Source organism: Pleurodeles waltl, chromosome 12, assembly GCF_031143425.1.
Source record: "Pleurodeles waltl isolate 20211129_DDA chromosome 12, aPleWal1.hap1.20221129, whole genome shotgun sequence".
Taxonomy (NCBI): Eukaryota; Metazoa; Chordata; class Amphibia; order Caudata; family Salamandridae; genus Pleurodeles; species Pleurodeles waltl.
The window spans coordinates 504,869,973-504,886,341 of NC_090451.1; positions in this window are offsets into that span (position 1 = coordinate 504,869,973).

A 16,369-nucleotide genomic window follows, 5' to 3' on the forward strand; every position below is an offset into this window, starting at 1 on the left:
TACAAGCCCTATATATCCCCGCAACCAGAAGAGTCTAGCAGACGTAAGAGTGTATTGCTTTCAAAAATCTGCCATAGCTGGAAAAAGTTATAGAATAAAACGTGGACAGAAAAGGCTCTTTTTTTCACTTCAATTTCAATTTTCTTTTATTGTAGCTGTAACTTTCTTTAGGAAAATCTTAAAGGATGTACACAAACGACCCCTTGCTGAATTCAGAATTTTGTCTTCTTTTCAGAAATGTTTACCTGTTCGGGATACAGCATTGGTTTCACACCCATTTCTGTTACTAACTGGAAGGAGGCTGAAAGCACAAACAATAGTAAAAATGGGGTATGTCTCAGTAAAATGCCAAAATTGTGTTTAAAATATGGTTTTCTGATTCAAGTCTGCCTGTTCCTGAAAGCTGGGAAGATGGAGATTTTAGCACAGCAAACAAACCCTTTGTTGATGCCATATTCAGGGAAAAAAACAAGTTTTCTTCTGCAGCCCTTTTTAAAAAAATAAAAACTTTTAGCCGTTTTGTGGCGAATTTCTTGGTCTCCTCCAGGAGCACACACAAACTCTGGGTATCTCTAGAATCCCTAGGATGTTGGAAAAAAAGAACGCAAATTTGGCATGGGTAGCTTACATGGACAAAAAGTTATGAGGGCCTAAGCGCGAACTGCCCCAAATAGCCAAAAAAAAGGCTCAGCACCTGAGGGGAAAAGGCCTGCAGCGAAGGGGTTAATCTTTTGATTTCTGTTGACCCCTCTGAATCACTACCGAAATCCAAGACCCCCACCTAAACAATTTATATGTTTTGAACCCCAAAACAATACACACAAAAATTGAAACAAGTGTACATCATATATAGAAATTATGAAATATTTCATTCACAAACAAAAATATATTGAAATTGTAATCAGAAGGTTGAAGTGTTTCAAAATGTAGCTTCATTTCTAAAAGTCAAAGGGCCAGATGTACCAAAGTACTGTTTTGTATTTCTTAACTAGTGAATGTTAAGAAATCGCAATTTAAGAAATGTAAAATGGTATGTAAGAAAATAGCAATTCCCTAATAGCAATTCCCACAGAGTTGCAATCGCTATTGGGAATCCCTATTAAGAAAGGCAACTCCCTTCATTCCTATGGGCCTTCAGGCCGTAAAGTGCAAATGTTTTTGCATTTCCTAATTTAGGATTCCTTATTTGGGAATTTCAAATTACGAGATGCAAAAACAAGGGTGTCGGGGGCCCAAGGCCCTTTTGAGAAACCCCAAAATTCAATTGTGCACATATGAAGTGCACACATACCCTAGGGGGCACGTGTTAGCTAAGTGACACTTTTAAAATGTATTTTTAATACATTTTTTAAAATTGCACATGGTTACCACCATCTTGTAGTTGGTGGTAATTGCATTTCCTAAATGCCCAGTTCGCATTTAGGAATGGTTGATACATGTGCATAGGGAATCGCAACTAGGAATTCCCTATTTGCGATTTACTATTTAGGGAATCGTAATTTGTGATTTGCATAATTGAGTTGCAATTTTAGGACATCGCTATTTTAGAGATTCCTTAAATTGCACTGCAAATGCCTTCAATACATTCTGTATGGCTTGTTTGCATTCGCAAAGGGTGGAATTTTGCGATTTGCACCGTTTGCAAATGCAAAATAGTTTGATACATCGGGACCAAAGTTATATGCTGGACTCCACCAAATCATTTTGTCTTTTTTTTACTCCAAATTCATATTCTCATTTTGTCAGCATTTACCAGTGCTTCAATTGGGACCACCAATCGTCCATACTAAATTGATTTTGCTCTACTTGCGCTGCTCTCACAAATCAACTAAAGGATAGCAACTTAGGCCCAGTTTTAAGAAAACTGGCGCTTCACATTGTGAAGTGACACTATTCTTGCCCCCCCCCACTAACGCCACCATGTGTACGCCGTATTTAAGATACAGTGCACCATGGCAGTATTATGAACAATAGCGTCAACATTTTTGATGCTATTGTGGTGTTTTGCTCCACTAGTGTAAAAAATTCTGACACTAGTGGAGCAAAGTGCAAGGAGGCCCATTGATTCCAATGGGTGCATCCTTTTAATGCCTGCTTTTAGCAGGCCTTAAAAATTATGCGAAAAATGGTGCAATGAAATCTTGTAGATTTAATTGCACCATTTTTGCAGGCCTCCTTACGTCGGAATGCCCCCTTTGCATACATTATGCATGGTGCATGGATAATGTGGCACAAAGGGTCGCACAGTGGCGCACTGCATGCACTGTGGTCGCTCAATGCACTTTGTAGATATGGTGCAGTGTTTTTGGCCATCTAACACCACATTAGCGTCAGGAAAATTACGCTAATATGGCGTTAGATGGCACAAGGCCATCCTTAAATTTGGGCCTTCATTTTTAGCCTTCAATTTCAAATTCTTTCATACTGAGCATTTTATTTTTCAATTTTGCTTCTTCATGTATTTGTACTTTCTTAATCTGCTAATTTTGTTTTATTTTCTAGATAGTCACGGACCCCCTGAGTAGGTGTAACAGATCCCCAAGGGTGAGGACCACAGGTTAAAGAACCAGTGTTCTTAAGAGATTCACTTTCTAAGGTACTGTGGATGGTGGGCAGCCAGCATACATGGGCCCCATGCTGGTAATATTATTCACTAAACTGTGCAAAAAAGAAGGGGAGGAGAGCAAGTACAGTTCTAAGGTCGAAACTGCAGGTGAATGAAGGCAGAAGGAGTAGCTTGCAAGTTATGGCTTTATACTCCAAGACCTTGTTGTAACCTGTTATCAACACAGCGGGCAGCGCACAGTCATCCCCATTTTAACTCATGCAGCTGGGACCCCTGCCAAGTGCCACATTTTTGTTTGATAATCTCTTATCCTTCCAGCGATGCGGAGATTTTACTATTATGCATTAGTCTAACACAAGATGCGTGGCACTTGGCAACACTGCACCAGTCCCTTGCTTTCCACAATAGTAATTATTATTTCTTTGTTTCCTGTTTGACTAGTGTAAATAGGTGTGCTTCCTTTTGACACACTCTATGGTCGGTGGACTCCAGGAATTAGCTGGGTTGCATGAATTGGAGGGTGAAAGGAAAGAAGGAGTCAGGAGTAAAGATGGAGAAGACAAGTGGCATAGTAGCGGTGTCATGGGCCCTGGAATAAGAGAGGAAAATGTTTGACTGGAATTTCGGTAGGGAAATACAGCAGTAATTACAGCTGAGTGAGGTCCATAGGTCTCTGGGCCCCGGTATCACTGCACATGTTGCCTCATTCATAGCTAGGCCTCAGGAGAGAAAGCAAATGGGGCATTAAAAGAGAAGCAAAATGAATACTACAGAGAAAAGGAAGAAAGAGAAGGGGTCACAAAGAAATGCAAGAAGGGAAAGAAAGAACGAGAAAATGAAAACACAACTAAGAGAAGAAATAGAGCATATGTGTGAGACAAAAGAAGAAAGACCTGGAACCTGATGGCATTACATCAAGCCAACAACAATCTGTTCCAGGCCAGGTAATCCTAATCAAGGGAATCACCTAAGCACAAGAAGATCCCTCAAGCTAAACCCTCTGTTTAGTATGAAAAGGGGCATCCCAGATTTCATCCCCTGCAAGTATTCTGAAGAAGACGCTCCACTGGTCTCCCTGTGTGGCTACTGGCTGGAGGCAGAAATTTATTATTTTTGGGGTCTTGTGTGGCTGCACCCTACTGGTGAGGTCTACTGACCTGTTGTGATGTGATCTAGAATTCGTGTGTGTCATATGGAATCTCCGAACGAGGCCGATGATGTCGGCACATTCCACTTGACGCCCACGGATTCAGAGTCGCTTCTCTCTTTGCTCTGTGCCCCTTTTACACTGTTTACTTAAGCGGCTTTATTGAAGACAATAAACAAGTTAAATACCGCAACACTCTTCGTTGGATTCCTTACTTCATTTATGGCGACGAGGATGAAGCGATGGCTGCAGTAGCTGATCCTGTTTCTCATCGGTTATACGGCGGTACGGTCGGGGACAGTTTCCTTATCTTTTGATTTATTTTTCTTGTTGCTATTTTTCAACGTTTCTAAACGTCTCCGTGTATTCGGAGCTTGACCTTGGGGGCACAGAGTGTTTTTGATCCTTGAGATACCGGTTATCCTAACGGCATCTCTAGCGCGAGCACAGCACATTACTGGTGTTCCAAGTGGCGCGTGTGCATCGGACGAACGTCAATGAGCGCACATGTGGTTTTTTTTCATTGCCTGGAGCGCATTAATTTGTACAGCGCTCCTACCTTACGTGTGCAGTCAATATTGAGTGCTGATTTTCTGTTTTTTTTTCGTTGCTTCGCACTCGCATGAAGAACAAGGAACAGAGAAGAAGGACCTTATTCTGAAACCTTCTGATCATCAAAATAGAAATCGGACCAGGAAAGATTGGGGAAAGAATTAACTTCTTGCTGGAAGACTATCTTTCGTGGGATTTTTGTTTATACACAACCATCATTTTTTTTTTCCCTTGTCCTTTTGCCTTTGTTTAGTGTTTTTTTTGTTTTACTTTCTTTAAAAAGAAATGCAAAACGTATTACCACCATCACCTTTTTTACAGGACCCTGGTGATCCTTCTTTGGAATGGCGATTATGGTTACGCTCATTCAAGGCCTATTTAGGAGCTATTGACGGCCATAAATTTAGGCCTGAGAGAAAAAAAAAGTTTGATGTACTATTATTTGGGTGTGGAAGGACAGAATATTTTTGACCATCTACCAGTTTATGAATTACGTGAAGAAGAAGAATTAGATGAGTTTGAAATGGCGGTTGCGCAGCTGGACAAGCATTTCATCAAAACTAAGAATGTTGTAGTACATAGATACAAATTCTTTACCAGAATGCAAAATCCTAATGAAAGTGTGGATTCTTTCAATACTGCTTTAAAAGTGTTAGCTGCCAATTGTGAATTCGAAAATTTTACCTCACAATTGATACGAGATCAACTTGTGGCAAGATGCTACTCTAAAAGAATCCAAGAAAAATTGTTAACGTGCAAAGATCCATCTTTGGACAAAGCCATAGACATAGCGAAGAGCATTGAGTGTTCTTTAGAAGATGCTAAGCAATTAGAATTGTCTTTATCTAATGTTTCCATTTCAGGTGCAGTGGTGAATTCGCAGATCAATGATCACAAGAAACAGTTTCGTCCTGAGAAAAAAACAGATTTTACTCCACTTTCGAAAAATGCCTTATCTTCCAGAGGAAATCAAAAGACTATGTGTTACAGATGTGGATCTTTGAACCACGTTTCCTCTTTCAGGAATTGTCCTGCGGTCAACCAACAATGCAGGAACTGCAACAAACTGGGACATTTTTCACGTGTTTGCAGAGGTGGGAAGAGAGGCAGTGTCCGTTGTGTTATTGATGTTGAAGAGGGAAAGGTGCAACAGGATGAAAATGAACTTGTATTAGTGGTCAAGGACAATATGTCATCTGCTAGCAAAATGGTCATGGATCCTGACATTGAGGTGTTGGTGGGAGGTGTTGCTGTCAAGTTGTTAGTGGATACAGGAGCACGAATTACTATTGTTTCATTTGACAAATTCGATGAGTTTTGGAGTGACAAAACTCTTTTCCCTCCCAACGTTACTACCTTGGCGTTTGAAGGGAGTAGGATTGACTTGATTGGGTATTTTGGACTACTTTGTCCATTTCTGGCGAGACCATTCATGGGAAGGTATATGTGGCAAGGAAAGGTATTAACGTTCTGGGCTTAATTCATCAAGCTGATTTTAAATTAATCATTAAACCAGGAAGGATTAGACCAGTGTCTATTGATAGGAGCAATACCAACTGTATTAAAACATCTTCTGAGGTGGGTTGTCCTTGGCAACGGAGGTTTAAAGGATTGTTCCAGGACAAGGTGGGTAAAATATCTAATGTCACACACACTATCAAATTAAAACAGGGTGTTGTCCCTGTGAAGCATAAACTGAGGAATGTTCCATTTAGTGTAAGGGCAGAATTGTCTAGGTTGTTGAAGGATATGTGTGAACAAGGCATAATAGAGAAGGTTGAAGCCACACTTTGGTTATCTCCTATTGTTCTAGCGAAGAAAAGCTCTGGTGACCTGAGGTTGTGTGTGGACTTAAGAAGTGTGAATGAAGCGATCTGGGTTGATAGTTTTCCGTTGCCTAGGATTGATGATTTAATAGCAAAAGCGGGTTCTGCTAGTTGGTTTACGAAGTTGGATCTTAGATCGGCATACCACCAAGTAGAGCTTGATGCTATTTCTCGTTATCTCACAGCTTTTGTAACGCCTGATGGGACTTTTACAGATTACCTTTTGGTTTGGCATCTGCGGCTGCTGCTTTTCAGAGAATAATGACTGACATGTTCCCCGACAACCCCAATGTAGTCATGTTTCAGGATGATATTCTAATCTTTGCTGACACTGAGGTGGTTCATGATAGAGTTTTAGAAGGGGTTTTGCAAACTCTAGAAGAAAGAGGTGTCACTTTAAGGAGAGACAAATGTCTCTTTAAAACTCGGGAAATAGAGTATCTAGGACATGTTTTATCTGAGCACGGTGTCAAACCCAGGCCTAAGTTAGTGAAGAGCATTCTCGATGCTCCTGCACCCAAGACTAAAGAACAGTTGCTTTCTTTTTTGGGATTATGTGAATTTTATGCAAAGTTTTTAAAGGATTTTGCTAAGACTTCTGAATGTTTTAGGGCTATGCTTAAAAGCAAGCAATTGTTCTTTTGGTCTAAAGAGTGCAATAAGGCTTTTGAGCACATTAAACAACAGATTGTCAACTCACCAGTTTTACAACCTTTTTCAGATAGTAAAAAGACCATTGTAACTGTGGATGCATGTGAATATGGGTTGGGCGCAGTGTTAACACAGGTTTCTGATGGGGGCAAGGAGTGCACCATTGGGTTTGCTTCAAGGACATTGCGGGTAGTTGAGCGGAAGTATTCTGTTATTGAAAAAGAACTCCTGGCCTGTGTATGAAGTGCGGAAAAATTCAAACAATACCTCTGGGGTAGGCATTTTACATTAAAAACTGATCACCGTCCCCTGGTGGAAATTTTATCAGGAAGGAAAATTAAACGCTAAACTGCTCGCATAGCACGGTTATCTGCCAAATTGTTAGAGTTTAATTTTTCGATTGAGTATATTCCGGGAGGAAAAAACAGTAGGGCTGATTGCCTATCCCGTTTACCTATATCAGATGAAGAGGAACAACTTGAATGGGATACTGAGGTTGAAGAATGTTTCATAGCATGCATTGCTGAGTCTTTGGATGAAAATTTGTGGATTAAGTCGTTACATAATGACAAACTGTTGTGCGATGTCATTCATTATGTGAAGATTGGGTGGCCTAAAGAGAAGACTCTCTCGCCTAATTTACAACCTTTTTGGAAAATTTCTGAGGAATTGTCTGTTGAGGGTGACAAACTTATTAGAGGTGACAAACTTATTCCACCAGAGTGTCTTAGGAGAGACCTGATTCTTAAAGCACATATTGGTCATCTTGGTTCTACTATCACAAAAAGGAAATTAAGATCTGATTTCTGGTGGCCAAGGATGGATAAGGAAATTGATGAGCTAGTGAAGAGTTGCCCCAGGTGTTGTGTAAGTGACAAAGTTCTGGTTACTCAAGGAAGTTGTGATTCTTTTGTTCCATCACCAGAAAGAGCTTGGCAGAAAATTGGTTTAGATTTTCTTGGTCCTTATCATGTACTACCTCCGGATTTGAGGTATTTTATGGTTATAGTAGATCATCTTTCTAGATGGGTTGAGGTATTTCCTATAAGACTTCCCACTACACAAAGTGTTATTAAATGTCTAAAAGATGTTTTCAGTAGGGAAGGATTACCTGAACAAATAATGACGGACAACGGAGTACAATTTGTATCTACGGATATGACCCATTTTTTGAACAAGTGTGGCATCAAACACATAAGGACGCCTCTCTATCATCCTCAAAGTAATGGTATTGTTGAACGCTTTAATCGTGTACTTGTTGAGTGTATCCAAGCAGTAATTAAATCTAACATGTCTGTAGGGCAAGCCATTAAAGAATTGATTTGGTCTCATCGCACAACACCACATGTTGCCACGGGCAAGACTCCTTTTGAATTGATGAGGGGTAGGATTGCGACCTCAGAACTATGTCCTTTTTGGATGATTGATCTACTTCATGAAGGTAGTAATCTGAGGGAGGCTTGGCAGTCAGCAAAAGGTAATTCTGATGAAATGGGAAGAAATAGGTGGAGGGTTACACCGAAAAAAAAAGTCCTCAAGGTTGGTGATTGGGTGAGAGTTAAAAATCCTTTGATAGTCAGAAAGGGTTTTTCGAAGTTTAAAGAGCCCCAACAAGTTCTGGAAGTACGCAAAAATGCAGCTAGATTGTCAGATGGATGCTGGTGGGGAGTCACACGTTTAGCTTTAGATCCCAGTGTTCGAATGAGGGGTGAGCATGAAGGTTGTCAAACCAGTAACAATGAAACTGTTGTTCACAACTCTTCTAATTGTGCAAAGAGGGACTCTTACTGTAAAAGGGAGGATAAGGGTAAGAAGGAATTTCCCAGGGAGTCCCGTAGAGAATTTCGCAGGGAGTCCCGTAGACCGGCCAAGTTCAGTGATTATGTAATGTCGTAGACTGGATATGTTTGGTGATTTGGTAATGTCGTGAAAACTATTTCTATGGCCAACATTCTTTTAGTAGATTGTTACATTGTATTAGGTTTTACAATGACTTTGTATATAGTTTTACTAACACATCAGTTTTGGTTGTTCAGGGTGATGTTGTTATTTTCATTGGTTGTATTGGTTAAATGAAGATTGTTTTTTATTAAAAGAGGGGGGATGTTGTGATGTGATCTAGAATTCGTGTGTGTCATATGGAATCTCCGGACGAGGCCGATGATGTCGGCACATTCCACTTGACGCCCACGGATTCAGAGTCGCTTCTCTCCTTGCTCTGTGCCCCTTTTACACTGTTTACTTAAGCGGCTTTATTGAAGACAATAAACAAGTTAAATACCGCAACACTCTTCGTTGGATTCCTTACTTCATGACCCTTGTATAAAGGAACCAGTTTTCCCTTCTCCTTGGCGGTGTGAGGATCTTATAGATGTGGTTTAGACGTATACCCTTTAGGAAATAGTTACGTTTATCTAATTAGCAGCTTTGTGAATGTCTTAACAACAACATTGCAATTTATCTCCCTCCTTCCTTATTCCTTCTTCACTGTCTCTTGAAATGCACAGAACACCAAACCAAGGCTGTTCCTCTGTGCAAGTGAGGGCAGAAGAGCTGGAGAGCTGTCTAGCAACAGCATCTAGAGAAGTCTCTAAAACATACTGGGGGAAGGGCAATCCTTGGTCTGGGCAGCAGGTGAATACTTCTGCTCACCAAATAGAACTGTGAATATGAAATACACACGTGGCTTCTCACTATGAGAGAAAGCTTGTATAGACATGAGCAGAGTGACTGGCTAGCACTGTCTCCTAAAATATTACCATGAATTTGATTGGTAGTGCCACGAGCCAGGCATATGGGCTGTAGCTCCATTCCAGAAATTCTGAACATACATTGAACTATTCCTGCATGGACTGTTATAACTTGCTAGTCTATGGTTGCCCCTTTTGAGTGAGGACCAAAAATGAAACCCCGCACATGGCCCTACAGTCATCAACTCTGGAGTATGGGATAGGCATCTCAGAGCACTCCAAAGTCATCCAGACACCCCTCACCATGACGACAGGGGAGTTCCAATGATGGACTCGAGGTGAGCTGCCAAGGAATGGCGTTTTTGGTTGGTGAATATGATCCTGTGCCTCAATGAATGACCATTTTTTGTTAAATCTTGAACACCTCCTGTCACCACCAGCAACCCTTAGCATAGATAACAGAAGAGGGTCTGGCAGCACTACAGTGTGCCCCCAGACAAGTTGGTCTAAGCAGAAATGCTTAGCTTATCAGGGCCCTGTGCCCCAGGCCGTGCCAGCGCAAGACCATAATGAGATTATCCATCATTTTTTGTGACTATCTATGCTGTCAGTCATGACTGCCAGACTAATAACCTGCATATACAGAGCATGAGGAGAGGCAAAATATAGGATTTCCCATTGCAGCATAAATCAGGAGAGTAGCTTCCATTGGTGCAGCAGGTGCAGTGGCACTGGGGACCAGTGGCTTGCGGGGCACAGTGAACTGTGATAATTTTTTATATTTCATAATTCAAACAGTACCAAGGGAACGTATTCCCTTCCTTGCTCTAGGGCTTATAACACTGACTACGCTATAGGCTTGAATAGCTGCAGATCTGATTGTATTATTCTTTTAAATAGCTAATGTTGCCTTATGGATTTGCTGTTGTATTTTACACGGCTATTTATAGGACTACTCCAAGAGAGTAAACTTTATTAAATGTGACATTTTTTCCACATATGAAAGAATAAAACTAATTTAGAATAAATATGAATAGAGAAAGCGAAAAATGTAAAAAACGGGAGCCTTGGGACATTATTATTGGGTATGCGGATGATACTGCAGTGTTTCTATTTACAGGCGGTCTCTCCATACGGGAAGACTTCTGCTGCACTCCCCACACGGAAAAGAGCAAATTTGCAACTGCCGCAGGCACGCACACAAAAGTGATGATGTCAACATACTGCAGGGTTTGTGTGTGCTTTTTAAAGACTGCCCTATCTCACCCTTTCACAAGCGTGACTTCGTCAGGCTGTAGGCAAGTAACTGTATTTGTACACGTTACTTACAACAGTGATGAACACAAACAACAAAAGCACAAGATAAATAAGGTAAAAAAGAAGAAATAACACTCTCTTGAAATATTTTTTTTTTTAAACTTGTGCATGACAACAACAAACTAGAAAAAAAACTTCCACAGTGGTCACAGGAGATATAAAGAACCTTCGCTTTCATACGGATATCCACTGCATATTTAAAATACTTAGCCGCATACAGAAATCGTCATTTCTTAAACATCAGTGAGAGTGCAAAGATGGGCACAAATGCTTTTTACGTCAGTTTTAAAACTGTGAATGACTATGAGTTACACGCACGTAGCGCTTACTCGCTCTAAGTTTGCGCTTTGTTTTATTACCATCTTGAAGTCAGAAGCTGCTGTAAATCGCACAGCTGAACATGGTGAGAGCGGTGCTAGATTTATGATTGCAGGCGGCGGGCCTCACAGTCATTTCTCAGGCTGGGGGACAGGACTTGTTTTCCCTCATCGGAGTAAGGACGAGGAAAGAAAGTCAAAGTCACGCATAGATAGGAGGAGGGGGAAAAAAGATCTGAAAACAGGGATTTGAAAGGTCGCCCTGCGTCTTCAAATATGTAGAAAAAATACTCAGTGAAACCTATGACTAACTTCATATTTGCCCAAGTGGTGAAATCATGAAACGTCCTGCTGTTTTGTCTTCAGGCGTGGTCACAAAACCGCCGTAGGCCAACCCCCTACAAAATGCTACATGGCAGATATCACTTGCGGCTGGAATATCATTTATCAGAGAGCTGCTTCATAGATAGTGCGCTTTTTCATGTGTGAGTGCTATTGGCAGTGCGTTTTGTTCCTTTGTCGGTACTGGCAGGACAACAAAAAGGAAGCAAGGCCATGTTTTTCATGTTTTGGCCTGTGGTTTACACTTCTGCATTTTTTTGCTTCAGAATATCAGCCAATGGTATTTGCATATTTCATTGAAGCAAGGACTAAGGTGATACTGCCAAAAGCGCTTTATGTCCCAGCTCGAGAGTGTGAAGCACTATATTGATGCTACAATACAGCGGCGGCAATGCAAACAAATAAACCATCTTTATCTGCACACGCTTTGATTCCACATCCAGCTACCCCCTCAAGTAATCTCTAAATAAGCATGGTGTTCTTGTAAAAAATTATCAATTATATGGCAATATTCATGTCATGAATAAATTTGGGGGGAAAAAAACAATTTGAAACAAACTTTCTCTGCATGTAAGAACGGGTGCTATTTAAATATTCCAATGATGGGCGTCTATCTACTGTACTACACTCTTCTGTAGCATGTAATAAACAAGCGGGCATCCGTCCTCCCTCCCACTACCAGGAACTGCAAGCAGGCACACTCGGCTCCACAAAGAGAAAATGTGACAGCCTGATTTACAGTCTTGTTTGAAGCGAAGCAAATTTAAACTGAAGGTTCACTGAACACGAGCAGGCAACGAAGAAAAAAAAGCATTTGGAATGCAATGGTCTTGTGTTTGCTCGAGCTAGAGCTGATAGAGTTGTAAATTAATGCCATCGGAAAAGCACATTAGTCAGAAAGCAAAAAGTTAGAATGCAATGGTCTCGTGTTTGCTAAAAGTTAGAGCTCTTAGCGTTGTAAATTACTGACTGGACGTTTCTTGCCACACAGACTGAAAATAACAAGAGGAAGAGAGCGAGAGCGAGCTGGCCCTGGAAGAGCCCCCCTCTGCTGTTGGTTTGTTTACATAGGGAGCTGGCGGGGAGGAGGGACTGAACAAGCACCCACAGTGTGAGACAAAGAGGCAAATACTGAAAAAAAGTCATTTACAGAAGAGATAAACAGGACATAGCGTAATTATACAGTACTTTGTGCTGCTCCCAAAGAGAAAAGGGCAGGACAAAGAGGCAGAACTGACCACTAGCAAGCAAAGCTTTTTGAAGGACATTGGAACCAACAAATGAAAATGCTGGAAATCACAGTAAAGGAGACGTAAAAGTATACAGCAGGTCGAATGCTAACGCTCAACCTAAAACTCTATTGAGAGTTACTTCATTGTTTGTCATCCAAATTTCTTAGACTCCTTCCTGGTTTTAGCCCCTGTTTGTACTAGCCCTGCCTCGGTCACCTTCACTTGGTAGGTGCTCTGGCTGAACCTGATTTCATTCCTACTAAATTTCTCCTACATATACCTGCTACAACCTTTCCTGATCATCACACATAAGTGTCTGTCACAACACTACTCTAAAGCCATTACTGATAATTCAATTAACGCAACTTTTGCTTTCGTCTCAAAATGCAAGGCTACCCCTTTGGCAGTCACATCAGAGGGGCACATCACACTGAACCAGTGTCAATGTTGCATTGCTGTTTCTCTGAAACACACACCTATGAGGATATGTTTTTAGCTGTAATGTTAACATTGTCGTAAATCTTCTTTGCGATCACGTGGTCTTCTTTGCCTCAAGATGTCCCCAACTCCAGCAGAGTTCAGATGGTGCTCTGAGAGATATTGGTAGGGGTTCCTTGAGTACGGAGTACACCTAGGGAATTAATGGATGTGCTTATGGAACTATTTGTCAGTTTAAAATGACCGACTGAATCTGATCTGATAGGGATTTACTGGTTTCAGAACTGCTCTACATGTGGCATTATGGTGGGAGAATTTCTAATGCTGACATATAAGGGTTTCATATGTTTCCAGGGACATGCGCTTTACTTTTTCTGAACGTGCCTCCTTTTCCTTACGAGCATGCACAGAAGGACAAGGAATCCCTATCTGTCATGGACCCCAATCTCGGAGTCTGTGCATAATACCACTGTAATGACAGCCTGCCTCACAGACATTAAATCCTGGATGAGGTAAAATAATCCTCATCTGCACCAAAACCATAATCATTTTGGTTCCCAATTGTGCAGCACACACGATCCTTTTCAAATACCCTTCATCAGCTTTAGAATCCTTGTGCCTACAAATACGAGCATCATAAAACAAAGACATATTTGTAATTGTGGCTTCCGGTTTATTCTGATTGTTAAATCTGTCAAACATTACATCTGCTATCAGCTAATAAGAGCAAAGGAGCTACTTAACTGTTCACACTTGAACAAAGGAATACATCATCATACGTCAGGGTAATTTTAGGATTTTAAATCATAACTACCAGGTGGCAGTGTCTGGCATCCTGAGATGGGGTAGAGCGTTTGTTGGTGATAATGGTGGAGTTGGTGGGGCTGAAGGTTTTGTTTCAATGGTCTCCTCTCAGGTATTGGGATAAGCAAAGATGAAGCAGTCTTAGTATTAGATGCAGTACAGCTCCCATTCATTAAAAACAATTACAAGCGCAGCAGAAGAAAAGGATGTTAGTAAGGTGGGTACAAAACAAGCAGACATAAGAGATTTAAAAATTTGATCCTTTAGTAGTTGACGAGTTAAGCACAAAGGTTTCAATACCTATAAACTTAGAAGACGCACTTGTGTTGCACAGTGTCACCATTCCTCACACGTTGAATGCTATGCTGAAGACCCTTACAAGGAGTAGGTTTCCTCCTCGAGTGTAGGGGTTCCACATTAACAAAATCCATGCTGTGTTTTCAGTCCTCCCAGGACATATGCAGGCAAGCACATCGTCTCATGCCTTTTGTGAAGATGTCCAACAGGGGCTTCATCTTGGCACCATGCAAAAGTGCTAGTGTGTGCTTGAGGGTGGTCCAAAGTCTTGCCCCATCCACATCTCCTCCCTTTTCTTTTCCAGGGTTGTAGCGACAAAGGGGGAGCATTTGAGGGCAGGGAGAGCCCATATTATTGTTTTACCCCACTGAGATGACCCAGAAAACTGGTGACGTATGTTGAGAAACAAACTGCATTCACCTTTGAATGCATACAATGTAAATACAAAAAAAATACACACAATCTGTTTTCATTAATGCTTCTGCTAACTCTTCCCCCAAGCAGCTAAGATCAGAGATCTCCTTAGGTTCGGCTCTGATTTTACCTTTCACTAGGAAGGGAAATATAGGGCCTAGCTAAAATAAAAAAAAATACTGACACAAAATCGGTCTGCATTTTTATAAGGAACAATTTCTATTTACAATTGTCTTTATTGGATGTTATTGGCTGTTTCTGTTTCCACTAGGAAAATATATTTACTCTTGGAGAAACCCATCCAGGGGCGACCCCTCCGCTATGGCGGAGGATTGCTGCCCGCTGCTGAAAGCAGGAAAATAAAGTGATAATAAAAGGATTTTATTATCACTTTATTTTTCTGCTTAGTGAGGGGGGGGACCAGCTATCTCCACGTCAACAGGGAATAAGAGTAGTATGTGCACTTCTAAGTGCCCATGTCAGTTTGGCCAGCTGTCTGAGGCCAGCCAAACTGGCATGCTCACTTAAAACTCTCCACCTGGCTGTGTTGCACAGCGGGGTGGAGACCAAGCACAGGCTCCCACACTCCATCCCTGAGAGGCATTTTTGACCACTCAGACCAGTCCTGGTACTTCTCTCATGCTGGTAACAGAATGAGAGAAGTATAGGAATTGAGTGGGGAGGGAAGGAATAAGTCAAGAAGAATCAAGGTGGCGGGAGTGGTGGAACACCAAGGCGGTAGGTGCATTTTTTGTATTATTGGTTCCCCCTCCACGCAACCCCTGCCACTCCCACCCCTTCATGGCAGCATCCGCTACTGAACCCATCCCCACACACCACCCCATTTTGGGGTTTCCAGGCCCATGCCTACCTTCTAAAGAGATTCTTTCCTGCCCTTTATAGAAGTAAATATCCAACTGTTTCAAGAATGGGAATGATTTGGAAAATACATTTGTAAGTTTTCACAAATGGGTGAGTTCAAACATTTCCCTGGCACCCACATTTTCAAACACCCATTCCCTGCAATTGTCATAGGATATACTCTTGAACAATTCTGTGCCATCTTTGAGTGATATTACGCTTAAGTAAATGGTTTAACCAGAGCAAAGTTACTGTTTCTGAATATATTGCACAATTAAATCAAGTAATTTCCACATGTAAGTTGAACTTACATTCGCAAATAGCTTTGAGGTTTGGGCCATTGGAGTGCTTAGAAACAGAGTGGTAGAACCACTCACCCCACCCTGTGACAACAGCACGCGATCGCGCGCTGACTATCACAGCGCGATCGGAAGAGAAATGCTCAGCATTTCTCTTCCGATCACGTGGAGGAGGCCTGAGAGGCTTCAAAGGGAAGGAAAGGAATTTCCTTCTCTTTGAGGTCTCTCTGAGCGTTTTAGCAGCCGGATTGCAAAGCAATCAATCCGGCTGCTAACATGCCCACTAGACACCAGGGATTTATTTTTTATAGGAAATTGGCATAAGGGGAGCGACCCCTTGGGCAAGGGTCGCTCCCCAGGCGGGCATTTTTTTTTAAGGCCTTTATTGCCCCCCCCCGTGGGCAGAAACCTCTAGGCACCAGGGATCATTTTTTTGTTTTTCTTTTGTTTTTAGAGGTGCGGACCGACCCCTTAGGCAAGGGTCGTTCCCCTGGGGGCAAATTTATTTTAGGCCATTTCTGCCCCCCTGGGGGGCAGATCAGCCTATTTTAATTAGGCCGATCTGCCCCCAAGGGGGTAGAAACCACTAGACACCGGGATTTTTTTTTTTTTTTTT